Source organism: Callospermophilus lateralis, chromosome 10 (genome assembly GCF_048772815.1).
Source record: "Callospermophilus lateralis isolate mCalLat2 chromosome 10, mCalLat2.hap1, whole genome shotgun sequence".
NCBI lineage: Eukaryota > Metazoa > Chordata > Mammalia > Rodentia > Sciuridae > Callospermophilus > Callospermophilus lateralis.
This window is the reverse complement of record NC_135314.1, coordinates 94781265-94799460: the sequence shown is the minus strand read 5'-3', so window position 1 is coordinate 94799460 and position 18196 is coordinate 94781265. Positions and strand designations below refer to the sequence as shown.

The following is an 18196-nucleotide window of genomic DNA, read 5'->3' as shown; positions in this document are numbered from 1 at the left end:
CAAAGTTATATAAGCATTTGCCTTTGGCCTAACAATCCTGCTTCTAGTAATTACTCCTGTGGAAACACCTCTACAAAAAAATGAAGAGTATATATATATAGAGAGAGAAAGTTTTTCATTGCTATATCATTTGCAAATAAAAAAAAATCAGAAGCAACTCAACATGCTCATCTATAAAACATTGGCCAATAAGCTGTACTATGTCCTCTTAATGCAACTATAAAAACAATTTTTTAAAAAAATTAAACAGATACTCATGAACAAAGATTAAGTGGTTTCTAAGGATTTTTTTTTTAAGTGGGATGAAAAAGAGTTGTAGAAAAGTATGTCTGGTGTGTGCTACCTTATGTAAAATGAAAAGGGGAAATGAGCACACATATACTCAAATATATTTTCCCCTTCGTTTTACATAAGGATGCATAGGAACTATAAACCAAAACCAAATAAGAGGTAGGGAGATACACATGAAAGAGATAGGATGGAAATGGGACTTTTCTGGGTATACATTTTTATATAGTTTTGATTTTGAACCTTGTAAATATTTTACATGTTCAGTTATATATATAAAATAAAATTTAAAATAATAAAATATCTCGATGTAGTGGTATACACCTGTAATCCCAGCTGCTTGGGAGGCTGAGGCAGGAGAATTGCAAGTTCAAGGCCAGACTGGGCAACTTGGACTCTTAACTCCAAACAAAAAAGCCTGAGTATAAAGCTTAGTGGCAGAGCATTCACCTAGCCTGTGTGAGGCCCTGGGTTCAATCACTGGTACCTTAAAGAAAAAGAAAGCAGATTCTGTAGTTGAATATCCAAAGAACAACTAATCAAATTTTTGTATCAAACTGATTAAATCACCCCAAAGGGGAAAAAAATTTGGGTAACTTTTAGTGTAGTATTCAAACTGCATACTAGAGGATCAGTCTAGGGCAAAAAAGTCGGAAACAAATGTTAGACGTTGTTTACATGGCTAGTTTTTAGCAATGGTATTGGTTAGTAACAAAATATTTAGAATATATGGTAGTGAGAACACATGAGTCACTATACTGCTTTAATTCCTCTGTGGGAGAAAGGAGATACAAATATGGAATGGAATAAGGTGAGAAAAAATCCTGTGATTTTAGCTTTAAATTGGAGGTGTATCCATTTGAACTTTTGATTTAATTATACATATATGTACATTTCACCTATTCATATATACAGGTACATTACATACATATATATTTATAGAATGAGCATCCTTAATCTGAAATGCTCCAAAACCTGAAAATTTTTGATTGTCATTGTGACCCTACAAGTGGAAAATTCCACACTTGACCTCATATGATGGTTCACTGTCAAAACACAGGTTACTGAAAGTATAAAATTGCCTCCTAGCTGTGTATTAGGTAAATATATAAAACATAAATGAATTTATGTGTACCTTGTACCCATGTTCTAGTTTCTAAATACCATTTTTTACTTAAACTAGAGCTCCCTGAGAAAATTGCTCAGAGTCGGTAGCAGTACAAGGCACCAGAAGGTAATTAAAGACTGGGTGTGTCGAGAGGACTTGGGGACCAGCCTGGAGGAACTCCAGCAGGACAAATTTGGGAAATTTTGTTTTTGTTTTGTTTGAAGTGCTAGAGATCAAACCAGGGGATCCTGCATGCTAAGCAAGTGCTCTACCTCTCAACTACACCCATAGCCCATGGAAAGTTTTAAGCATTCAAAAGAACAGTGATAGCAGTGGATTGTAATACCTTGAATAAAAATAAATCAGTAAATCCATAATGTATTCCCAGGGCTGGGCGGGGCGGGGGGGGGGGTGCCCTGCATCAGAAAAGCAGAATGAACATTAGAATTAGAAAAATTACAGTTTTGTACCTTCCACTGTGGCAACTGATTTAGGCAAAGCTGATAAATGAATGCTAAACTATCAGGTAAAACTTTGTTGTGGAACAGGATGTCTAACAGTCTCAAAATATTACTTAGAGATTATTTGATTATAAAAAAGGAAGCAACACATCTATAATAGGGAAATAGGGCAAGTGTTTCCTTAATCAAGTAATTGAACTTCATATGAGACAGACGTAATGGGATATGTCATTTCCATAGTGTTCTTGCCAGAAATGTTTAATATTTAGGAAACAGATATATCCAAATTGTGTGCTAGTCTAAGAGATACCTAGCCTAGATTCTTCAAAAAATTTCCATGTCCTCAGCAGCTTGGGAGGCTGAGGCAGGAGGATCAAGAGTTCAAAGCCAGCCTCAGCAATGGCAAGGTGCTAAGCAACTCAGACTCTGTCTCTAAATAAAATACAAAATAGGGCTGGGGTTGTGGCCCTGAGTCCAGTCCCGGGTAACCTCCCACCAAAAAAAAATCAGTGTCATGAAGAATCACAAAACAAAAAAAATTCTAAATTAAAGGAAACTAAAAAGACATGATAAATGTATGATCCTCAGTTAAATCTTGAATTTAAAAAAAAAATTCTATAAAAGACAACATTGGGACAATTGGTGAAATTTTAATATGGTCTGTGTACTAGATAGTATTTTATGTTACTGTCTAATTTCATGGGCTAAGTAATGCTATGGTAGTTATTAGTAAAATTATAAATTTAAAATCACTGTCATTTTTAAGCAGTGGGGAAATACAGGGATAAAATGAAATCTTATAAGACCATACTCCACATGATAACTGTTGTTAACACTTTGGTATATTTTCACCTGGTCTACATATATGGAAACAGAATTGTACCCCTACATGGTTTTTATATTCTTTTTGTTCCAGCATATCAAAAATTCTCTATTGCATTAAGTAGTTCTCACAGACAGTATTTTAAATGATTATATAATGTCTCTGAAGAGTTTCTTAATACATTGTTTTATGAAATTGCCATATTTCATCCAGTCTGACATTCCATCAATTATAAGACATCATTTTATGTACCTCTGAAAGGAAAACTATCTTGGTAAATTAAGGTGCAATATTTTTTATTTAGAATTGTTATCTTATAAAAAGTATGTGTTTATTTATTTGTTTTACAGTAGAATGCCTCTTGACATACTGTTTACAAATGGAGCACAACTTCTCATTCTTCTAGCTGTACATGGTGCAGAGTCACTCCAGCAGTGTAATCATATATGTATATAGGGTAATAATGTCTGTCTCATTCTGCCACCCTTCCCATCCTAACAGCCCCACCCTTCCCCTCACTCCCTCTACACAAACCAATATTTCTTTATTCTTCCCTACCCACTGGGCTCACTATGGATCAGCATTTGCTTATCAGAAAAAACATTTGGCTTTTGGGTTTTGGGGATTGTCTTATTTCACTTAGCATGATATACTCTAGTTCCATCCATTTACCTGCAAATGCCATAATTTCATTCTTAAAAGTGCTTTTAGACTTATTTAGTCATGGTTTTTGTCATATCATTTATCTGTAATATATATGCATATACATTTGTCATGTTATTTATATGCATGTATTTTTAAAAATATTTTTTTAGTTGTAGGTAGACATAATACCTTTATTTTATTTGTTCATTTTTATGTGGTGCTGGGAATTAAACCCAGTGCCTCATGGATGCTAGGGAAGCTCTCTACCACTGAGCCACAACCCCAGCCCCTAAATGCATATATTATATGCATAATTAGGAAGATATAAGTAGAACATATTGGTTAATGAATCCCTAAAACCTCTTCACCCTGAATGTCCAACTTTTCTGATTGCTCTTCTTTTTTCTTTTTTTATTTGTTCTAATTAGTTATATATGACAGTAGAATGCATTTGTCACATTGTACACAATGAAGCACAACTTCTCATTCCTCTGGTTGTCACACAAGTAGTGTAATCATACATGTATATAGGGTAAGAATGTCTGTCTCATTCTACCATTCTTCCTATCCCTATACCTCCACTCTTACCCTCACTCCCTTCCGCACATTCTAAAGTTCATTTTCCACCACTCCAACCCCCCGCACACACACACTGTGGATCAGTATCATCCGCTTCTCAGAGAAAACATTTGGCCTTTGGCTTTCAAGATTGGCTTATTTCATTTAGCATGATATTCTCCAGCATCATTCATTTATCAGCAAATGACATAATTTTATTATTCTTTAAGGCTGAGTAATAATCCATTGTGTATATATACCATTCATTCTTTATCCATTCATCTGTTGAAGGGCAGCTAGGTTGGTTTCATAGCTTAGCTACTATGCATTGAACTGCTATAAACACTGATGTGGCTGTGTCACTATAGTATGCTGATTTTAAGTCCTTTGGGTATAAACCAAGGAGTGGGATAGCTGGGTCAAATGGTGGTTCCATTCCAAGTTTTCTGAGGAATCTCCATACTGCTTTCCCTAGTGGTTGTACCAATTTGCAATATCACCATCAATGTATGAGTGTACCTTTTCCCCTACATCCTCACCAACACTTATTATTGCTTGTATTCTTGATAATTGCCATTTTGACTTGAGATGACTTAAGAGTAGTTTTGATTTGCATTTCTCTAATTGCTAGAGATAATAAACATTTTTTTCATATATTTGTTGATTGTATTTCTTCTGAGAAGTGTTCAGTTCCTTAGTCCATTTATTGATTGGGTTATTTATTTTTTTGGTGTTAAGTTTTGGAGTTCTTTATACATGCTGGAGATTTGTGCTCTATCTGAGGTATGTGTGGTAAAGATTCTCTCCCATTTTGTAGGCTTTCCTCTTCATGTTTTTGGTTGTTTGCTGAGAAGAAGCTTTTTAATTTGAATTCATCTCATTTATTGATTCTTGATTTTATGTCTTGTGCTTTAGGAGTCTTGTTAAGGAAATTGGGTCCTAAACTGACATGATGAAGATTTGGGCCTACTTAATCTATTAGGCGCAGGGCGCCTTCAGATATAAACCAAGGAGTGGGATAGCTGGGTCAAATGGTGGTTCCATTCCAAGTTTTCTTTTCCATTCCAAGTTAGTGCTTAAGTCTTTGACCCATTTCGAGTTGATTTTTGCGCATATGGATTTTGTTACATATGGATTTCCAGTTTTCCCAGCACTACTTGTTGAATAGACTGCCTTTTCTCCAATGCATGTATTTGGCACCTTTGTCTAGTGTGAGATAAATAATTTTATGTGGGTTTGTCTCTTTGTCTTCTATTTTGTATCATTGGTTTACATTTCTATTTTGGTGCCAATACCATGTCATTTTTGTTACCATTGCTCTGAAGTATAGTTTAAGGTATGGTATTGTGATGTTTCCTGCTTCACTTTTCTTGCTAAGGATTGCTTTGGCTGTTCTGGGTCTTTTATTTATTTTTAAAATTTTTTTTAGTTGTGGATGGACACAATACTTTAATTTATTTATTTTTCATGTGGTGCTAAGGATTGAACCCAGTTCCTCACGCTAGGGGAGCATTCTACCACTGAGCCACAACCCCAGCCCCTGGGTCTCTTATTTTTCCAAATGAATTTCATGATTGCTTTTTCTAGTTCTGTGAAGAATGTCATTGGGATTTTAATGGGAATTGCATTAAATCTGTATAACAATTTTGATATTATGGCCATTTTGACAATATGAATTCTGCCTATCCAAGAGCATGGGAAATCTTTTCATCTTCTAAGGTCTTCTTCAATTTCTTTAGTGTTCTGTAGTTTTCATTGTAGAGATCTTTCACCTCTTTTGTTATATTGATTCCCAAGTTTCTTTTTTCTTTCTTTTTTTTTTTTTTTTTTTTTGAGGCTATTGTGAATGGGGTAGTTTTCCTAATTTCTCTTGCAGTGGCTTTATTGCTTACATGTAGAAATGCATCTGATTTATGGGTATTGATTTTATATCCTGCTACTTTGCTGAATTCATTTATTAGTTCTAGAAGTTTTCCAGTGGAATTTTTTGTATCCTCTAAATATAGAATTATGTCGTTGGCAAATAGTGATAGTTTGAGTTCTTCTTTTCCTATTCATATCCCTTTAATGACTTTCATCTGTCTGATTGCTCTGGCTAGAGTTTCAAGGATTGTGTTGAATAAAAGTGGTGAAAGGGGGCATCCTTATCTTCTTCCAGTTTTTAGAGGAAATGCTTTCATGTTTTCTCCATTTAGAATGATATTGGCCTTGAGCTTAGCATAGATAGCTTTTACAATGGTGAGGTATGTTCCTACTATCCCTAGGTTTTCTAGTGTTTTGAACATGAAGGAGTGCTGTATTTTGTCACATGCTTTTCCTGCATCTATTGAAATAATCCTGTGATTCTTGTCTTTAAGTCTATTGATGTGATGTATTACATTTATTGATTTTCATATGTTGAACCAAACTTGCAACATTGGAATGAACCCCACTTGATTGTGGTACACTATCTTTTAAATATGTTTTTGTATGCAATTTTCCAGAATTTTACTGAGAATTTTTGCATTTATGTTCATCAGGGATATTGTTCTGAATTTTCTTTCCTTGATGTGTTTTTGTCTGGTTTTGGTATCAGGGTGATTACCAGCCTCATACAATAACTTTGGAAGGGTTCCCTCTTTTTCTGTTTCATTGGATAATTTGAGGAGTATTGATGTTAATTCTTCTTTGAAGGTCTTGTAGAACTTGGCTGAAAAATCCATCTAGTCCTGGGCTTTTCTTGGTTGGTAGGCTTTTGATATCATCTTCTATTTCATTGCTTGAAATTAACCTGTTTAAATTGTGTATGTTCTCCTGATTCAGTTTGGGTGGATCATATGTCTCTAGAAATTTGTCAATGTCTTTGAGATTTTCTATTTTATTGGAGTATAATTTTCAAAATAGTTTCTAATTATTTTTTGTATTTCAGTAGTGTACTTCATGATGCTTCCTTTTTCATCATGAATTTTAGTAATTTGAATTTTCTCCCTCTTTTTCTTTGCTAGTGTAGCTAAGGGTTTATCAATTTTATCTAAAGAAGCAAACATTTTGTTTTGTCAATTTTTTGAATTATTTCTTTTGTTTCAGTTTCATTGATTTCAGCTCTGACGTTAATTATTTACTGTCTTCTGCTTTTGGTGTAGATTTGTTCTTCTTTTTCTAGGTTTTTAAGATGTAATGTTAAGTCATTTATTTGTTGACTTTTTATTCTTTTAATATATGAGCTCAATACAATGAACTTTCCTTTTAGCACTGCTTTCATAGTGTCCAGAGATTTTGATATATTGTATTGGTGTTCTCATTTACCTCTAAGTATTTTTTTTTTTATTTCTCTCGCTATCCATTTATCATTCAATAGCATGCTATTTAGTTTCTAGGTTTTGGAGTAGTGTCTATTTTTTATTTTATCATTTATTTCTAGTTTCATTCCATTATGATCTGATAGAATGCAGAGTAGTATATATATATATATATTTTGTATTTGCTTAAAGTTGCTTTGTGGCATAACATATGATCTGTTTTAGAGAAGAATTCATGTGCTGCTGAGAAGAAAATATATTTGCTCAATGATGGATGAAATACTCTATATATGTCCATCAAGTCTAAATCATTGATTGTATTATTTAGTTCTGTAGTTTCTTTGTTTAGTTTTTGTTTGAATAATCTATCCAGTAGTGAGAGAGGCATGTTAAAGTATTATTGTGTTGTGGTCTCTTTGATTCTTGAAATTGAGAAGAGTTTGTTTGATGTATGTAGATGCTCCATTGGGGCATATATATTTATGATTGTTATGTCTTGTTGATGTATGAGTCTCTTAAGCAGTATGAAATGTCTTTCTTTATTCCTTCCGACTAACTTTGGTTTGAAGTCCACTTTGTCTGATATGAGGATGGAAACTCCTCCTTGTTTATACAGTCCGTGTGGGTGGTATGTTTTTTCCCAACCTTTCACTTTCAGTCTGACTGTCTTTTCCTAGGAGGTGAGTCTCTTGAAAACAGCATATTTGGGGGCCCTTTTTAAAATCCAATCTTCCAGTCTATGTCTTTTAATTGATGAGTTTAGGCCACTAACATTCAGGGTTATTATTGAGATATGATTTGTATTTTTGGTCATTTTGGTTTATTTTTGGTTTTTAACTTCACTTAGTTTCTCCTTTGATTGACTTTTCCTTTAATGTAATTCCTCTCCTTTCGGTTTTCATTTTTTTTCTCTCATTTCCTCCTCATGGAATATTTTGCTGAGAATGTTCTGTAGTGTAGGTGTTCTAGTTGTGAATTCTTTTAATTGTTGTTTATTATGGAAAGTTTTTATTTCATTTTCAAATCTGAAGGTGAATTTTGCTGGACATAAAATTCTCAGTTGGCATTCATTTTCTTTCAGAGCTTGGTATATGTTATTCCAGGACCTTCTGATATTGAGGGTCTGGGTTGAGAAATCAGCTGAAATCCAAATTGGTTTTCCCCTCTAGGTAATTTGATGTTTTTTTCTTGCAGCATTTAAAATTTTATTCTTATTCTGTATGTTATTCTCATTATAGTGTGCCTTAGTTTGGGTCTGCTGTAATTTTGTACATTTGGGGTCATGTAAACCTCTTATAGTTGATTTTCCATTTTTTCTTTAGATTTGAGAAATTTTCTTATGTCATTGAAAATATCATGTATTCCTTCGGTTTGTATATCCACACCTTTGTCTATTCCAGTAAAGCTTTTTTTTTTAATAATTTTTTTTATTTTAAGCTTTTTTTTTAAAGAGAGAGAGAGAATTTTTTAATATTTATTTTCTAGTTTTCGGTGAACACAACATCTTTGTTTGTATGTGGTGCTGAGGATCAAACCCGGGCCACACGCATGCCAGGCGAGTGTGCTACTGCTTGAGCCACATCCCCAGCCCTCCAGTAAATCTTAAGTTTGGTCTTTTGATGTTATCTCATATTTCTTGAAAGTTCTGTTTATGGTTTCTTACCATCTTCTTTGTGTGGTTTACTTTATGTTCAAGAGTATCTGCTTTGTCTTCATTGTCTGAGGTTCTGTTTTCTAAGTGGTCTAGCCTATTGGTGATACTTTCCATTGAATTTTTAATTTGGTTAAATGTTTCCTTCATTTTGAGGATTTCTGCTTGATTCCTTTTTATAATATCTGCCTCTTTATTAAAGTGATCTTACACTTCCTATATTTTCTCTCTGATACCATCGTTTATTTCAAAGATCAGTCTAACTATGTATTTTCTAAATTCCTTCTCTGACATTTCCACTGTGTTGTCTGTGGGTTCTATTGTTGGAACATCTTAGTATATTTGAGGCACTTTGTTCCCATATTTTTTTATGTTGTTTGTGTGTCTTCCCTTCTAATGGTAGGGATCTGAGGCAGTACAGTTTCTACCCTGTAGTCTTACAGTGTCCCTGAAGGCTTCCAGTACCTCACCTTAAAGGAGGAGACCAATATTAACAACACCCAATGCAAACAACATATAACCTTAAACTGAATAGCTCCTATTAAGGCATCTGAAGTTTTGTCACAATAAACAGAAATGATGTGTTCAATTATTGTCTGCAATATAAACAGTCAGTTTGCTAAAAGGGTTTACTGTTTCAAATGATGAACGAGAGGGAACAGAAGTAGTGTAAGGTGTGATGTTTATGAGGGAGAAGGAGAGAAGATAAAGGTTAAAATTTATAGTAATAGTGGGAGGAATTAATAGAGGTTGGCTGTTAGTATGAGAGAAATAGAAAGAGAATCCAGGGAGACAGATAAGTGAGATAACAAATATATAGATTTTTGTGAGGGTGGTGGAGAAGGTACTGGGGCTTGAACTCAGGGGATACTCAACCACTGAGCCACATCCCCAGCCCAATTTTTTTTTTTTTTTTTTTTTTTGTATTAGAGACAGTCTCACCGAGTTGCTTAGCGCCTCACTTTTGCTGGGGCTGGCTTTGAACATGCATTCCTCCTGTCTCAGTCTCCTGAGCCGCTGGGATTATAGGCATGCACTATGCCTGGCTAGATTTTTTTTAAAAAAAGGTAAAAATAGAAGACTACACAACAAAACTGTAATATACTATTCAGATATCTCATTCTTCAGTACATTAATGCATGAAGTATATTTGAATTCAAAGATGGTAGGAGTGTGAGAAAGAGGGGGGGAATAAATAAATAAATAAATATTAAAGAAGGACACTCTCAATGGAAATTTGAACAATTGCTTCTGTTGACTTTTTCAGCTTCCCTTCTCTGCTGATAGGTGGGGTTGTCTGAAGTTTGATGGTAGCTCCAGTCCAAAGGGTGTCAGACTGGTTGGGTGGGCCAGCCAATAGCAAGATGTTCTCACGCACTCTTCCAGTCTTCCCACCTGTTGTAACCGGCCTCTTCTGTCCCTTCCCACTTCGAGACTCACTGAACTGGAGATCACCTGGTTTTCTCCAGTTCCCCAACCTGAGCTCCCCCTGAGGAACTGCTCCTATTCTCTGGCTTGCTAGACCCAGACTAGCCCACATGAGCCCAGCTGTAGTCTGATGGACCTGGGCTTCAGCTTCCCCAGGCTCTGCCTTGTTGCAGTCCCCAACATCTCAATGCCTTTTCAACTTGCAGAGAGTCCACCAGGGATGTGCTCACACAAAGGAGTGACCCTGCAAAGAGGCAGCAATATCGCAGCCACTAGCACACACAGCAGAAAGACCTCAGGTGCAACCAGACTTGCACGTACCCCTACAATATATCTCCAGGCCCTGGCCTGAGTCCTCGGACTGAGGCAGCCACACCCCAAGATGGCAGTGGTGGTGATGGCAAACCTGCAAACCCTGGCCAGTTTGCAAAGATGGAAGTGGCTGTGTGTAACCAAACCTGTGGGTACTGTGACAGTGGACTTCCAGGCAGCAATCGGAAGCGGGCGATTGGCGAGTGGATGTGGGGCAGAGGTAATGGGCAGGCAAGAGGTGGGCAAATGGCAGAGGATAGGCGGCATCAGCAAGTGATCTGTGCTCAAAAGGCAAGCGATATCTCTGAATTGCTTTTCAATTTATCTTCAGTACCTGTTTTTCCCCACAATATCATCCTCTGTTCATCAAAAACACTAAGAGCATTTAGCAGTGTTCTGCGATCTTTAAGTTTTCTATTTTAAGTGGACAGATTGTATGGTATGTAAGTTCTACTCCCATAAAGTAGTTAAAGAAAAAAAAATGTGCTCTATTATTATGTGTGGTATCCAAGTTACAAATTCTGATGCCGATGCTTTCCTAAGCTTATTAGAAAGTGTCAGCAGAGATTTTCAGATGGCAACCACGACTTCTTAAATGTTAGTTGACAAAAAAAAAATGAGTGCTTATCTTCTCCCGTGATGCCACCAGGGGTAACCATTAAATTTGTCTCCTACATGGGTTGACAGCTGCTTCACAGCCAGTGTCTGGCTAACAGTGATCTTAAGATTTGTCATTAGCATCCTGACTTGAGATATAAAGTAGTAAAAATATAGTTTTTGTTTTAAAATAAAATTTTCTTTTTATTATTAAGTGTATTTTATTTTTTACCCGAGGAACAAAAACATGCTATTCATATGTTTACCTAGTTGGCCACAAGACTTATTCCAGGAGCAGGGGGGGAAAGTCATTTCTCTCTCTACCCACCACAGGCAACTTATGCTCCTTTAGCTGATTCTTTCGTTGTCTACCTCCTTATCTCTGGTAACATGCTTATCTTGCTTACATTTTTCATTTTAAAGCATTATCTATAGACTTCCTAAAAAGTCCGTGATTATTTAGGACCTTCTTTTTCAGGCAAGCCTACCACCATGAACCCATGCAGCCACTAAAACTGTAATTTTTATTAGATCAGTATTTGGTATTAAGAGATTATGATTCTACAACATCTAGCCACAGCTGACCAAAGGTTTATACTATAATTATATGTCCTTTCCTCAACAACATTTTTGTTTTTCCTGAAAGTTGTCTTTATCCTTTTCTATATATGGTCCTATGACACATAATGCTTAGGTCAGCAGAGGATTGCATTTACCATGGTGAATGCTATACAGTATTGCCTAGTCATATCTTAGCCATCTTAAGTTTGTGAACTCTGATGCTTGCACAATGAAATCACCCAATGACACATTTGTCAGAATGCATACCATTGTTAAGTCATATATGGCTTCACTTATTCAACCACAGATTTTACTTTTGTGTAAATTAGTTTTGATACACTCAAAAGATACTTGGGATTTCTATCTTGTAGAAATTTCTTCAGTCATATTCACAACTCCAATTTAGAGTGTCACTTAGATCTGGTGCATAGTTAATCTTCACCTAGGAATCCTTCTTCCTTTCTTCTGGTGCATCTTATTTCATGGATCTCAGTTCTTTCTCTTTTTTAGTTTATTCTCTCATTTTGATGGCGTATGTTTCATGGACTTCCTAAGAAGTTTGTGTGAGGAAAGCAGTTTGAATATGTGGTTTCATTTTGTATCTATACTTAATTGACCATTTGGCTTGGGATAGAATTCCATGTTGGAACTTTTTTTTCATTAAAGAAACAGGTTGGGGGCTGAGGCTGTAGCTCAGTGGTAGAGTGCTTGCCTAGCATGTGTGAGGCATTGGGTTTGACCCTCAGCACTGCATAAAAATAAATAAAATATATGTATTGTGTCCATCTACAACTAAATTTTTTTTTTAAAGAAACAGGTTGGGAACTTTATAAAGAAAGGTGGTTTATTTAGCTCACTGTTTTGGAGGCTGAAAATGCAAGATTGGGTGGTACCCATCTGTTTAGCCTCTGGTGAGGGCTTATGATGGATGGCATCCCAATGGTGAAAATATGTACAGAAGAGATCACATGGTAAGACAGGAAGGAAACGAGAAATTGAGGAGCTAGGCTTGCACTTTTTATAACTACCCTCTGGCAGGAGACCTCACCAGGTTCCCTTGAGAATTTTAGCAATCCCTTCTGAGGGCAGTGTCCCCAGCAGCCTAATTACTATCTAATTAAAGGTCCTGCCACCTCAGTACCAACAAACTGGAGACCAAGCCTGCAGCACATGAATCTTTGGGAAACCTACTCAAACCACAGTAGGAAGACATGTCACAGGCAGAAGGCCATGTAAAGATGGAGGTAGAGACTGGCTTTACCTTGCCATAAGCCAAGGAACACCAGGAGCCACCAGAATCTGGAAGAGGCAAGGAAAAATTCTCCTCTAGAGACTTCAAAGGAAGGATGGCTCTGCTGACATCTTGATTTTAGACTTCTGGCTGCCAAAACTGAGGGAACAGATTTATGTTGTTTCAAGCCATCTAATTTAAATTTACTCCCAGTTGTAATCCGTTATGGCAACCCTAGGAAGTTAATAAACCTAATCAGGATTGTAAAGAATATCTTCTGTTTTCACTGGGTGCTGGGTGCATACTTGTAATCCAGCAGCTTGGAAGACTGAGGTAGTACGGTCGAAAATTCAAGGCCAGCCTGGGAAACTTAGTGAGATCTGTCTCAAAAAATAAAAAGAACTGGGATGTTGCTCAATAGTAAAGAGTCCCTGAGTTCCATCCCAGTACCATCCCCATATGTGTGTGTGTGTATATATATATATATATCTCCATCTCCCCACTCCTAGCTGAGGGTCCAGGTGTAGTCATTCCTCTTCCTTGTCAACACCTGTATTGCCAGTCTTTTTATTTTATTCTAATGGATATGCACAGATTTCATTATTATTTTCATTTGCATTTTCCAGTGTGTCCGTTCAAATCTTTTCCTATTTTTGTAAAGTTCTATATGTCTTATTATTGAGTTATAAGAGCCCTTTTGTATTCTGGCTCCAAGTCATTATCAGATATTTATTGTGAATATTTTTCTTAGTGTGTAGCTTGTCATTTTATGTTCTTTGCTGTACTTTCAAAGAGAAGTGTTTTTTATGGAGTCAAATTTATCCACATGAGTATGTGCATGTGTGCATGATGAGGTAATCTCTTTACTAATTTACTTTGTGATGTCTTTTTGTAGTTTGGCTAGGAATTTAACACTTTTATTTTTTTCCCTTAAGAAACCAGTTTTGTCTCATTGCTTTTTTTCTTTTTCTGTTTTTCCATTGTTTTTTTTTTTTTGGTACGGGAGATTGAACCCAGGGGTGCTTAACCACTGAGCCACATCCTCAGCCCTATTTTGTATTTTATTTAGAGGCAGGGTCTCACTGAGATGCTTAGCGCCTCACTTTTCCTGAGGCTGGCTCTGAACTCACTATCCTCCTGCCTCAGCCTACTGAGCTGCTGGGATTATAGGCATGAGCCACCGTACCTGGCTCCATTGTTGCTTTTTAATTTTATTGAATTCCGCTCGCTCTTGTGTACTTCCTTCAGTCTACTTAAGATTTAATTCACTCTTTCTTATGATTTAAGTTTAGGTCATTGTATTCATAGGCAAACATGAAAATCTGAAGGAAATGTGAAAGCAATTATTGAAATTGAATATTTTTATCAACTTTCTTATATTTATATTACTGTTTTTCAAAGTTATTTTTATTTTATAAATTTTAAATTCTGATTCTGTAAATAATACATAGGTTAAAAGACAGACATTTCAGACAAGATTGGGTATGTTCAGGGTGATATGACCCTAGAACAAAAACAAGAAGAAGAAAAAAACATTTTAAAGGACAAAGAGAATGGTAAGGAATTGTATTAGGATAGGCCATAACAGATAATCACAAAATCTTGTGATTTAATTAACAGAGATATTTTTCTTGCTCGTGTGAGTTTTGCCCCACACACAGTAACTCAAAGACCCATCTGAGCTGTACCTTGTAGAATGTGTGGTCTGTCTACTCCATATGGTAGGAAGAGAGGACACTGAAGGGCATCTCTTCTGTACTTAAATGCTTTGATCACATGAGTCACCTCATTGTGGGATCAGCACTATAATCCACATCAAAGGAGAAAATGAAAATCACCTATCCCATACACTGAGGTGACCCCTGCTTGTTGTCTGGCCTCACTGACCTTCCTTGTGGACAGTCGTAGTATCATTGGTTTGGTGGAAATGACTCCTGTAGTCTGGCAGATCATTAACTAATGCTTGGTTGTGTTCTAACTCCGTGGCTCTTTTATCAGATTTTCATTATGTAAATAAGACTCAGGAAAGGGCAAATCAAGAATCCCTTGATAATTGCCTTAACAACATGGAAATTTCAAATTTCTTCTTAAAATGTTCTTATAGAATATCTCTGGAAACATGTACAAATTATAGTGGTTTTATCTATGAAAGGAACCTGGGTTAGATAGCCAATGGGAAGGATGGAGAAGTTGAAGTATTGAGTAGGGTAAGTCATTTCACTGTATACGTTTTTTTGTATGTAATTTCAGTTTTGTACCAGGTAAATTATATGACCTTTTATTAAAGGTTGTTTCCTATATTTTCTTAATTTTTCTATACTGGGTGTTTACCATGTAATCAGATAAATACAAAACATCTGTTTCTTGAGTTATCAGAGTTATTTTTTTTCCATTGAATTTGAATACATAACATCAAGCAAGAACCACATTTTGAAGAGTTTATATTTAGAGGAATAAAATTATTATCCAAATTGATAGTCATGGTCTCCTATGGGTATCAGTAATTAACATAATTATCTTAACTTGGATGGTACTTTTTTAGAAAGTTCATTCACATATGTAAATTGGGATCTTTTTACATTTCCAGTTATGAGTTGGTCCCTGATTGTGTCTTACTGGAGAACACAAGCTTTTAAATCAGAACTGAGGGTGAACTTCAGCTCCAATACTTACCACTTGGGGAAAATGTGTATACTTAACCCCAGTCTGTTTCTTCCTGGTGGAGGAAACAGACTTTTCATGATTGTTCTAAGGACTAACTAAAAGATACATAGAAGTTCTAAGGACTAAAAGGCTCACTATATTATTTCTCCCACAGGCTCTTTCTACTTATCAGGCTCACAAATACAGTGACAGTGCTAGCTCCATTTTCTACACAGTAGCAGTCCAGTCCTGTTTAATGCACATGGCTTTGTTAAACTTTTCTTAGATAAAAATGAGATTATGTAGCAGTTTTTTGATTACACTAATACTTGAAGTCATTGACCTTTTTCTACTCTGCAGCCCTCATGAATGTACACAGAACTTTCCAGAAGCTACCCAATATATGTGATCTCAACTGATGAAGTATAAATGAGAATCCCACTGTCTGCCAGTAAACCAGATACTAAAGCAATATGTGAAGTGTAAAATTTTGCCACTTTGCTCACTATATTTTTCTTATTGGGGAAAATATAGTAAATTTTCATTTAAAAAACTTTTTTATGTTAGCATGCAGCAAGTGTCAAAGGATTTTGAAGTGAAACAGAACTGATGGCTTAACTGGAGCCTGTGGGTGAGATCTGATGTATAAAGCAAGATTTCTTTATACGGATGCCATGTTATGTGTGTCCGTTTCCCATTGTGTTTTGTGAACTTTCAATTAAATGTTCTCTTCCCTCCTTTTTGCTGGAAAGAAACTAAGAACATAAGCAGTTATGGACCATAATCCCTCAGAAGGTGAAAGTTTTTCTCAGCAGGGGTTTTGAGCCAGTCACACTAGATGGACTCCATTCATTAAAATGGCTGTTGTCTAAACCCAGAAATTTGGGAGACTAAAGCAGAAGGATTGTGAGTTTGAGGCCAGCCTCAGCAGTTTACCAAGGTCCTAATCAATTTACTGAGACCTTGTCTCAAAAAATAAAGAATAGGGCTGAGAATGAAGCTCAGTGGTGAAGTACCCCTGGTTCAATCCCCAGTACCTGCCCTTCCCCATCCCCCTGCCAAATGGCTGTTAATGGTTGTTTTGTTTTCTGTCTTCACACAGGGCTAACTCACATAACCTTTTGGTATAGCACAATGAATTCAAGGGACCAGCAGTAACATAAAATAGGAGGACCATTAGTCAAGAGGACTCCTTGGAGAGTAAGTATGGTGTGTTAAAAATGAATTGGTTCAGTGAATGGTTTGTTTTCCAGAGTCTAATCCTTCCAAAGGGAGCCAGAGCACTCAGCAAGCCTGTAGAAGAGATACGATGCCTTGTAAAGGATTTCCACAGTAACTTTTTAGGTGTCATATGAGTTGATTCAAATATACTTAAAAACCATGTTGGAAAAGAGCCATATTTTATAGATTTCTGTATCACTGTAGTTACTATGAATACTTTTCATGGGAAAATTAAGGATGGATAGCTTATTAAAGGATTTGTCTTTTTTTCTGGGAACCAGTTTATAGAACAAAATATTGTAACTTTGAATACTTTTAGTGGTTATTAGAGAACTGGAGTACAGATATAAAACTGGTCTCATTCAAGAACATTTTGATTGGTTTCTGTGATCCTGATACTCAGGAACCATTGTAAAATGACCCAAATTTCATTTTCCAGTGTACTTCCTTCTGATTACTTTCATTGCTTCCAGTTGTAAATCTTCTCTGAACCTTATTTTTCTTCTAATTTTATGATTCCCTTACAAACTCTGTTTTAGGCTTTTTTTTCATCTGGTCCTTTTCCACAGAGGCTCTTGGTGAGCATTGTTGATCCTCCTCCTCTGCAGACCTTTCTGAGCCCCTAGGACACATTGGGTTTTTGTAGGTATTAGCCAGCTTTTGTGGACTTCCAGTAGACTCCACCTGACTCAATGATGAAATGAAAACTTGGGAACCAGCCCTTGGATGGTGCCTATTTAGCTTTACTTGTTTTATTTTGGAATAGAGGCTATAAAAATCACATAATACAGATCATTCTTTTTACTTCTCTTAAATAATGGTCGTTATAAATATGAACCTATAGTATTTCCCTTCCTCAGGCCATTTTAAACTAACATTAGCTGGTTTAAAATGAAGCTTGTTTTTTCCTTTGGTCCCCAGACTTCACCTGGTTGATCATTCCACCTAGGCTTCTTATTCAGGGAACACCACTTATGAGGCCAATGGCATTTGCCAAGTTGTCAAGTGGGTAGCTGTTTGTGTCCTTTTACCTCCAAATCTGGCATGGAACTTCTTTAGACTAAGTCAAGTTAAACACTGTAGTATGTGTGACTATAGGGGAAAAAATGAGTATAGGAAAGTACTAGCTTGACTGGTTCTTTTGCATTTTTATAACTATCTTTACATATATGTGTGTGTGTGTGTGTGTGTGTGTGTGTGTGTGTGCGCGCGCGCGCGTGCAGATGGATCATTTGTGTATAATAAACGGTAAGTTTATGACAATAGATTTATGGCCCTGTAAGAATTCAATCTGTCCACAAACCTGACAGCCTTCTTTCGCTCTGATTTCTTTACCCTCAAGCTTTTCACTACTCCTTTGGATTTATTTAATCATCAGTGGTTTGCTTTTA

The 18196-nt window shown here is 36.1% G+C and overlaps 1 protein-coding gene across 2 annotated transcripts in view; it reads left to right on the top strand.

Annotated features, from left to right (window-relative positions):
- Gpr160 (G protein-coupled receptor 160) overlaps window positions 1-18196 on the top strand; it is a 45394-nt gene that overhangs the window by 24084 nt on the left and 3114 nt on the right. For both annotated transcript variants that reach the window (XM_076868448.2, XM_076868449.2), the window contains exon 3: window positions 16687-16784. The gene's annotated coding sequence lies outside the window, so the exon portion shown is untranslated. The remainder of the gene's footprint in view (window positions 1-16686; window positions 16785-18196) is intronic.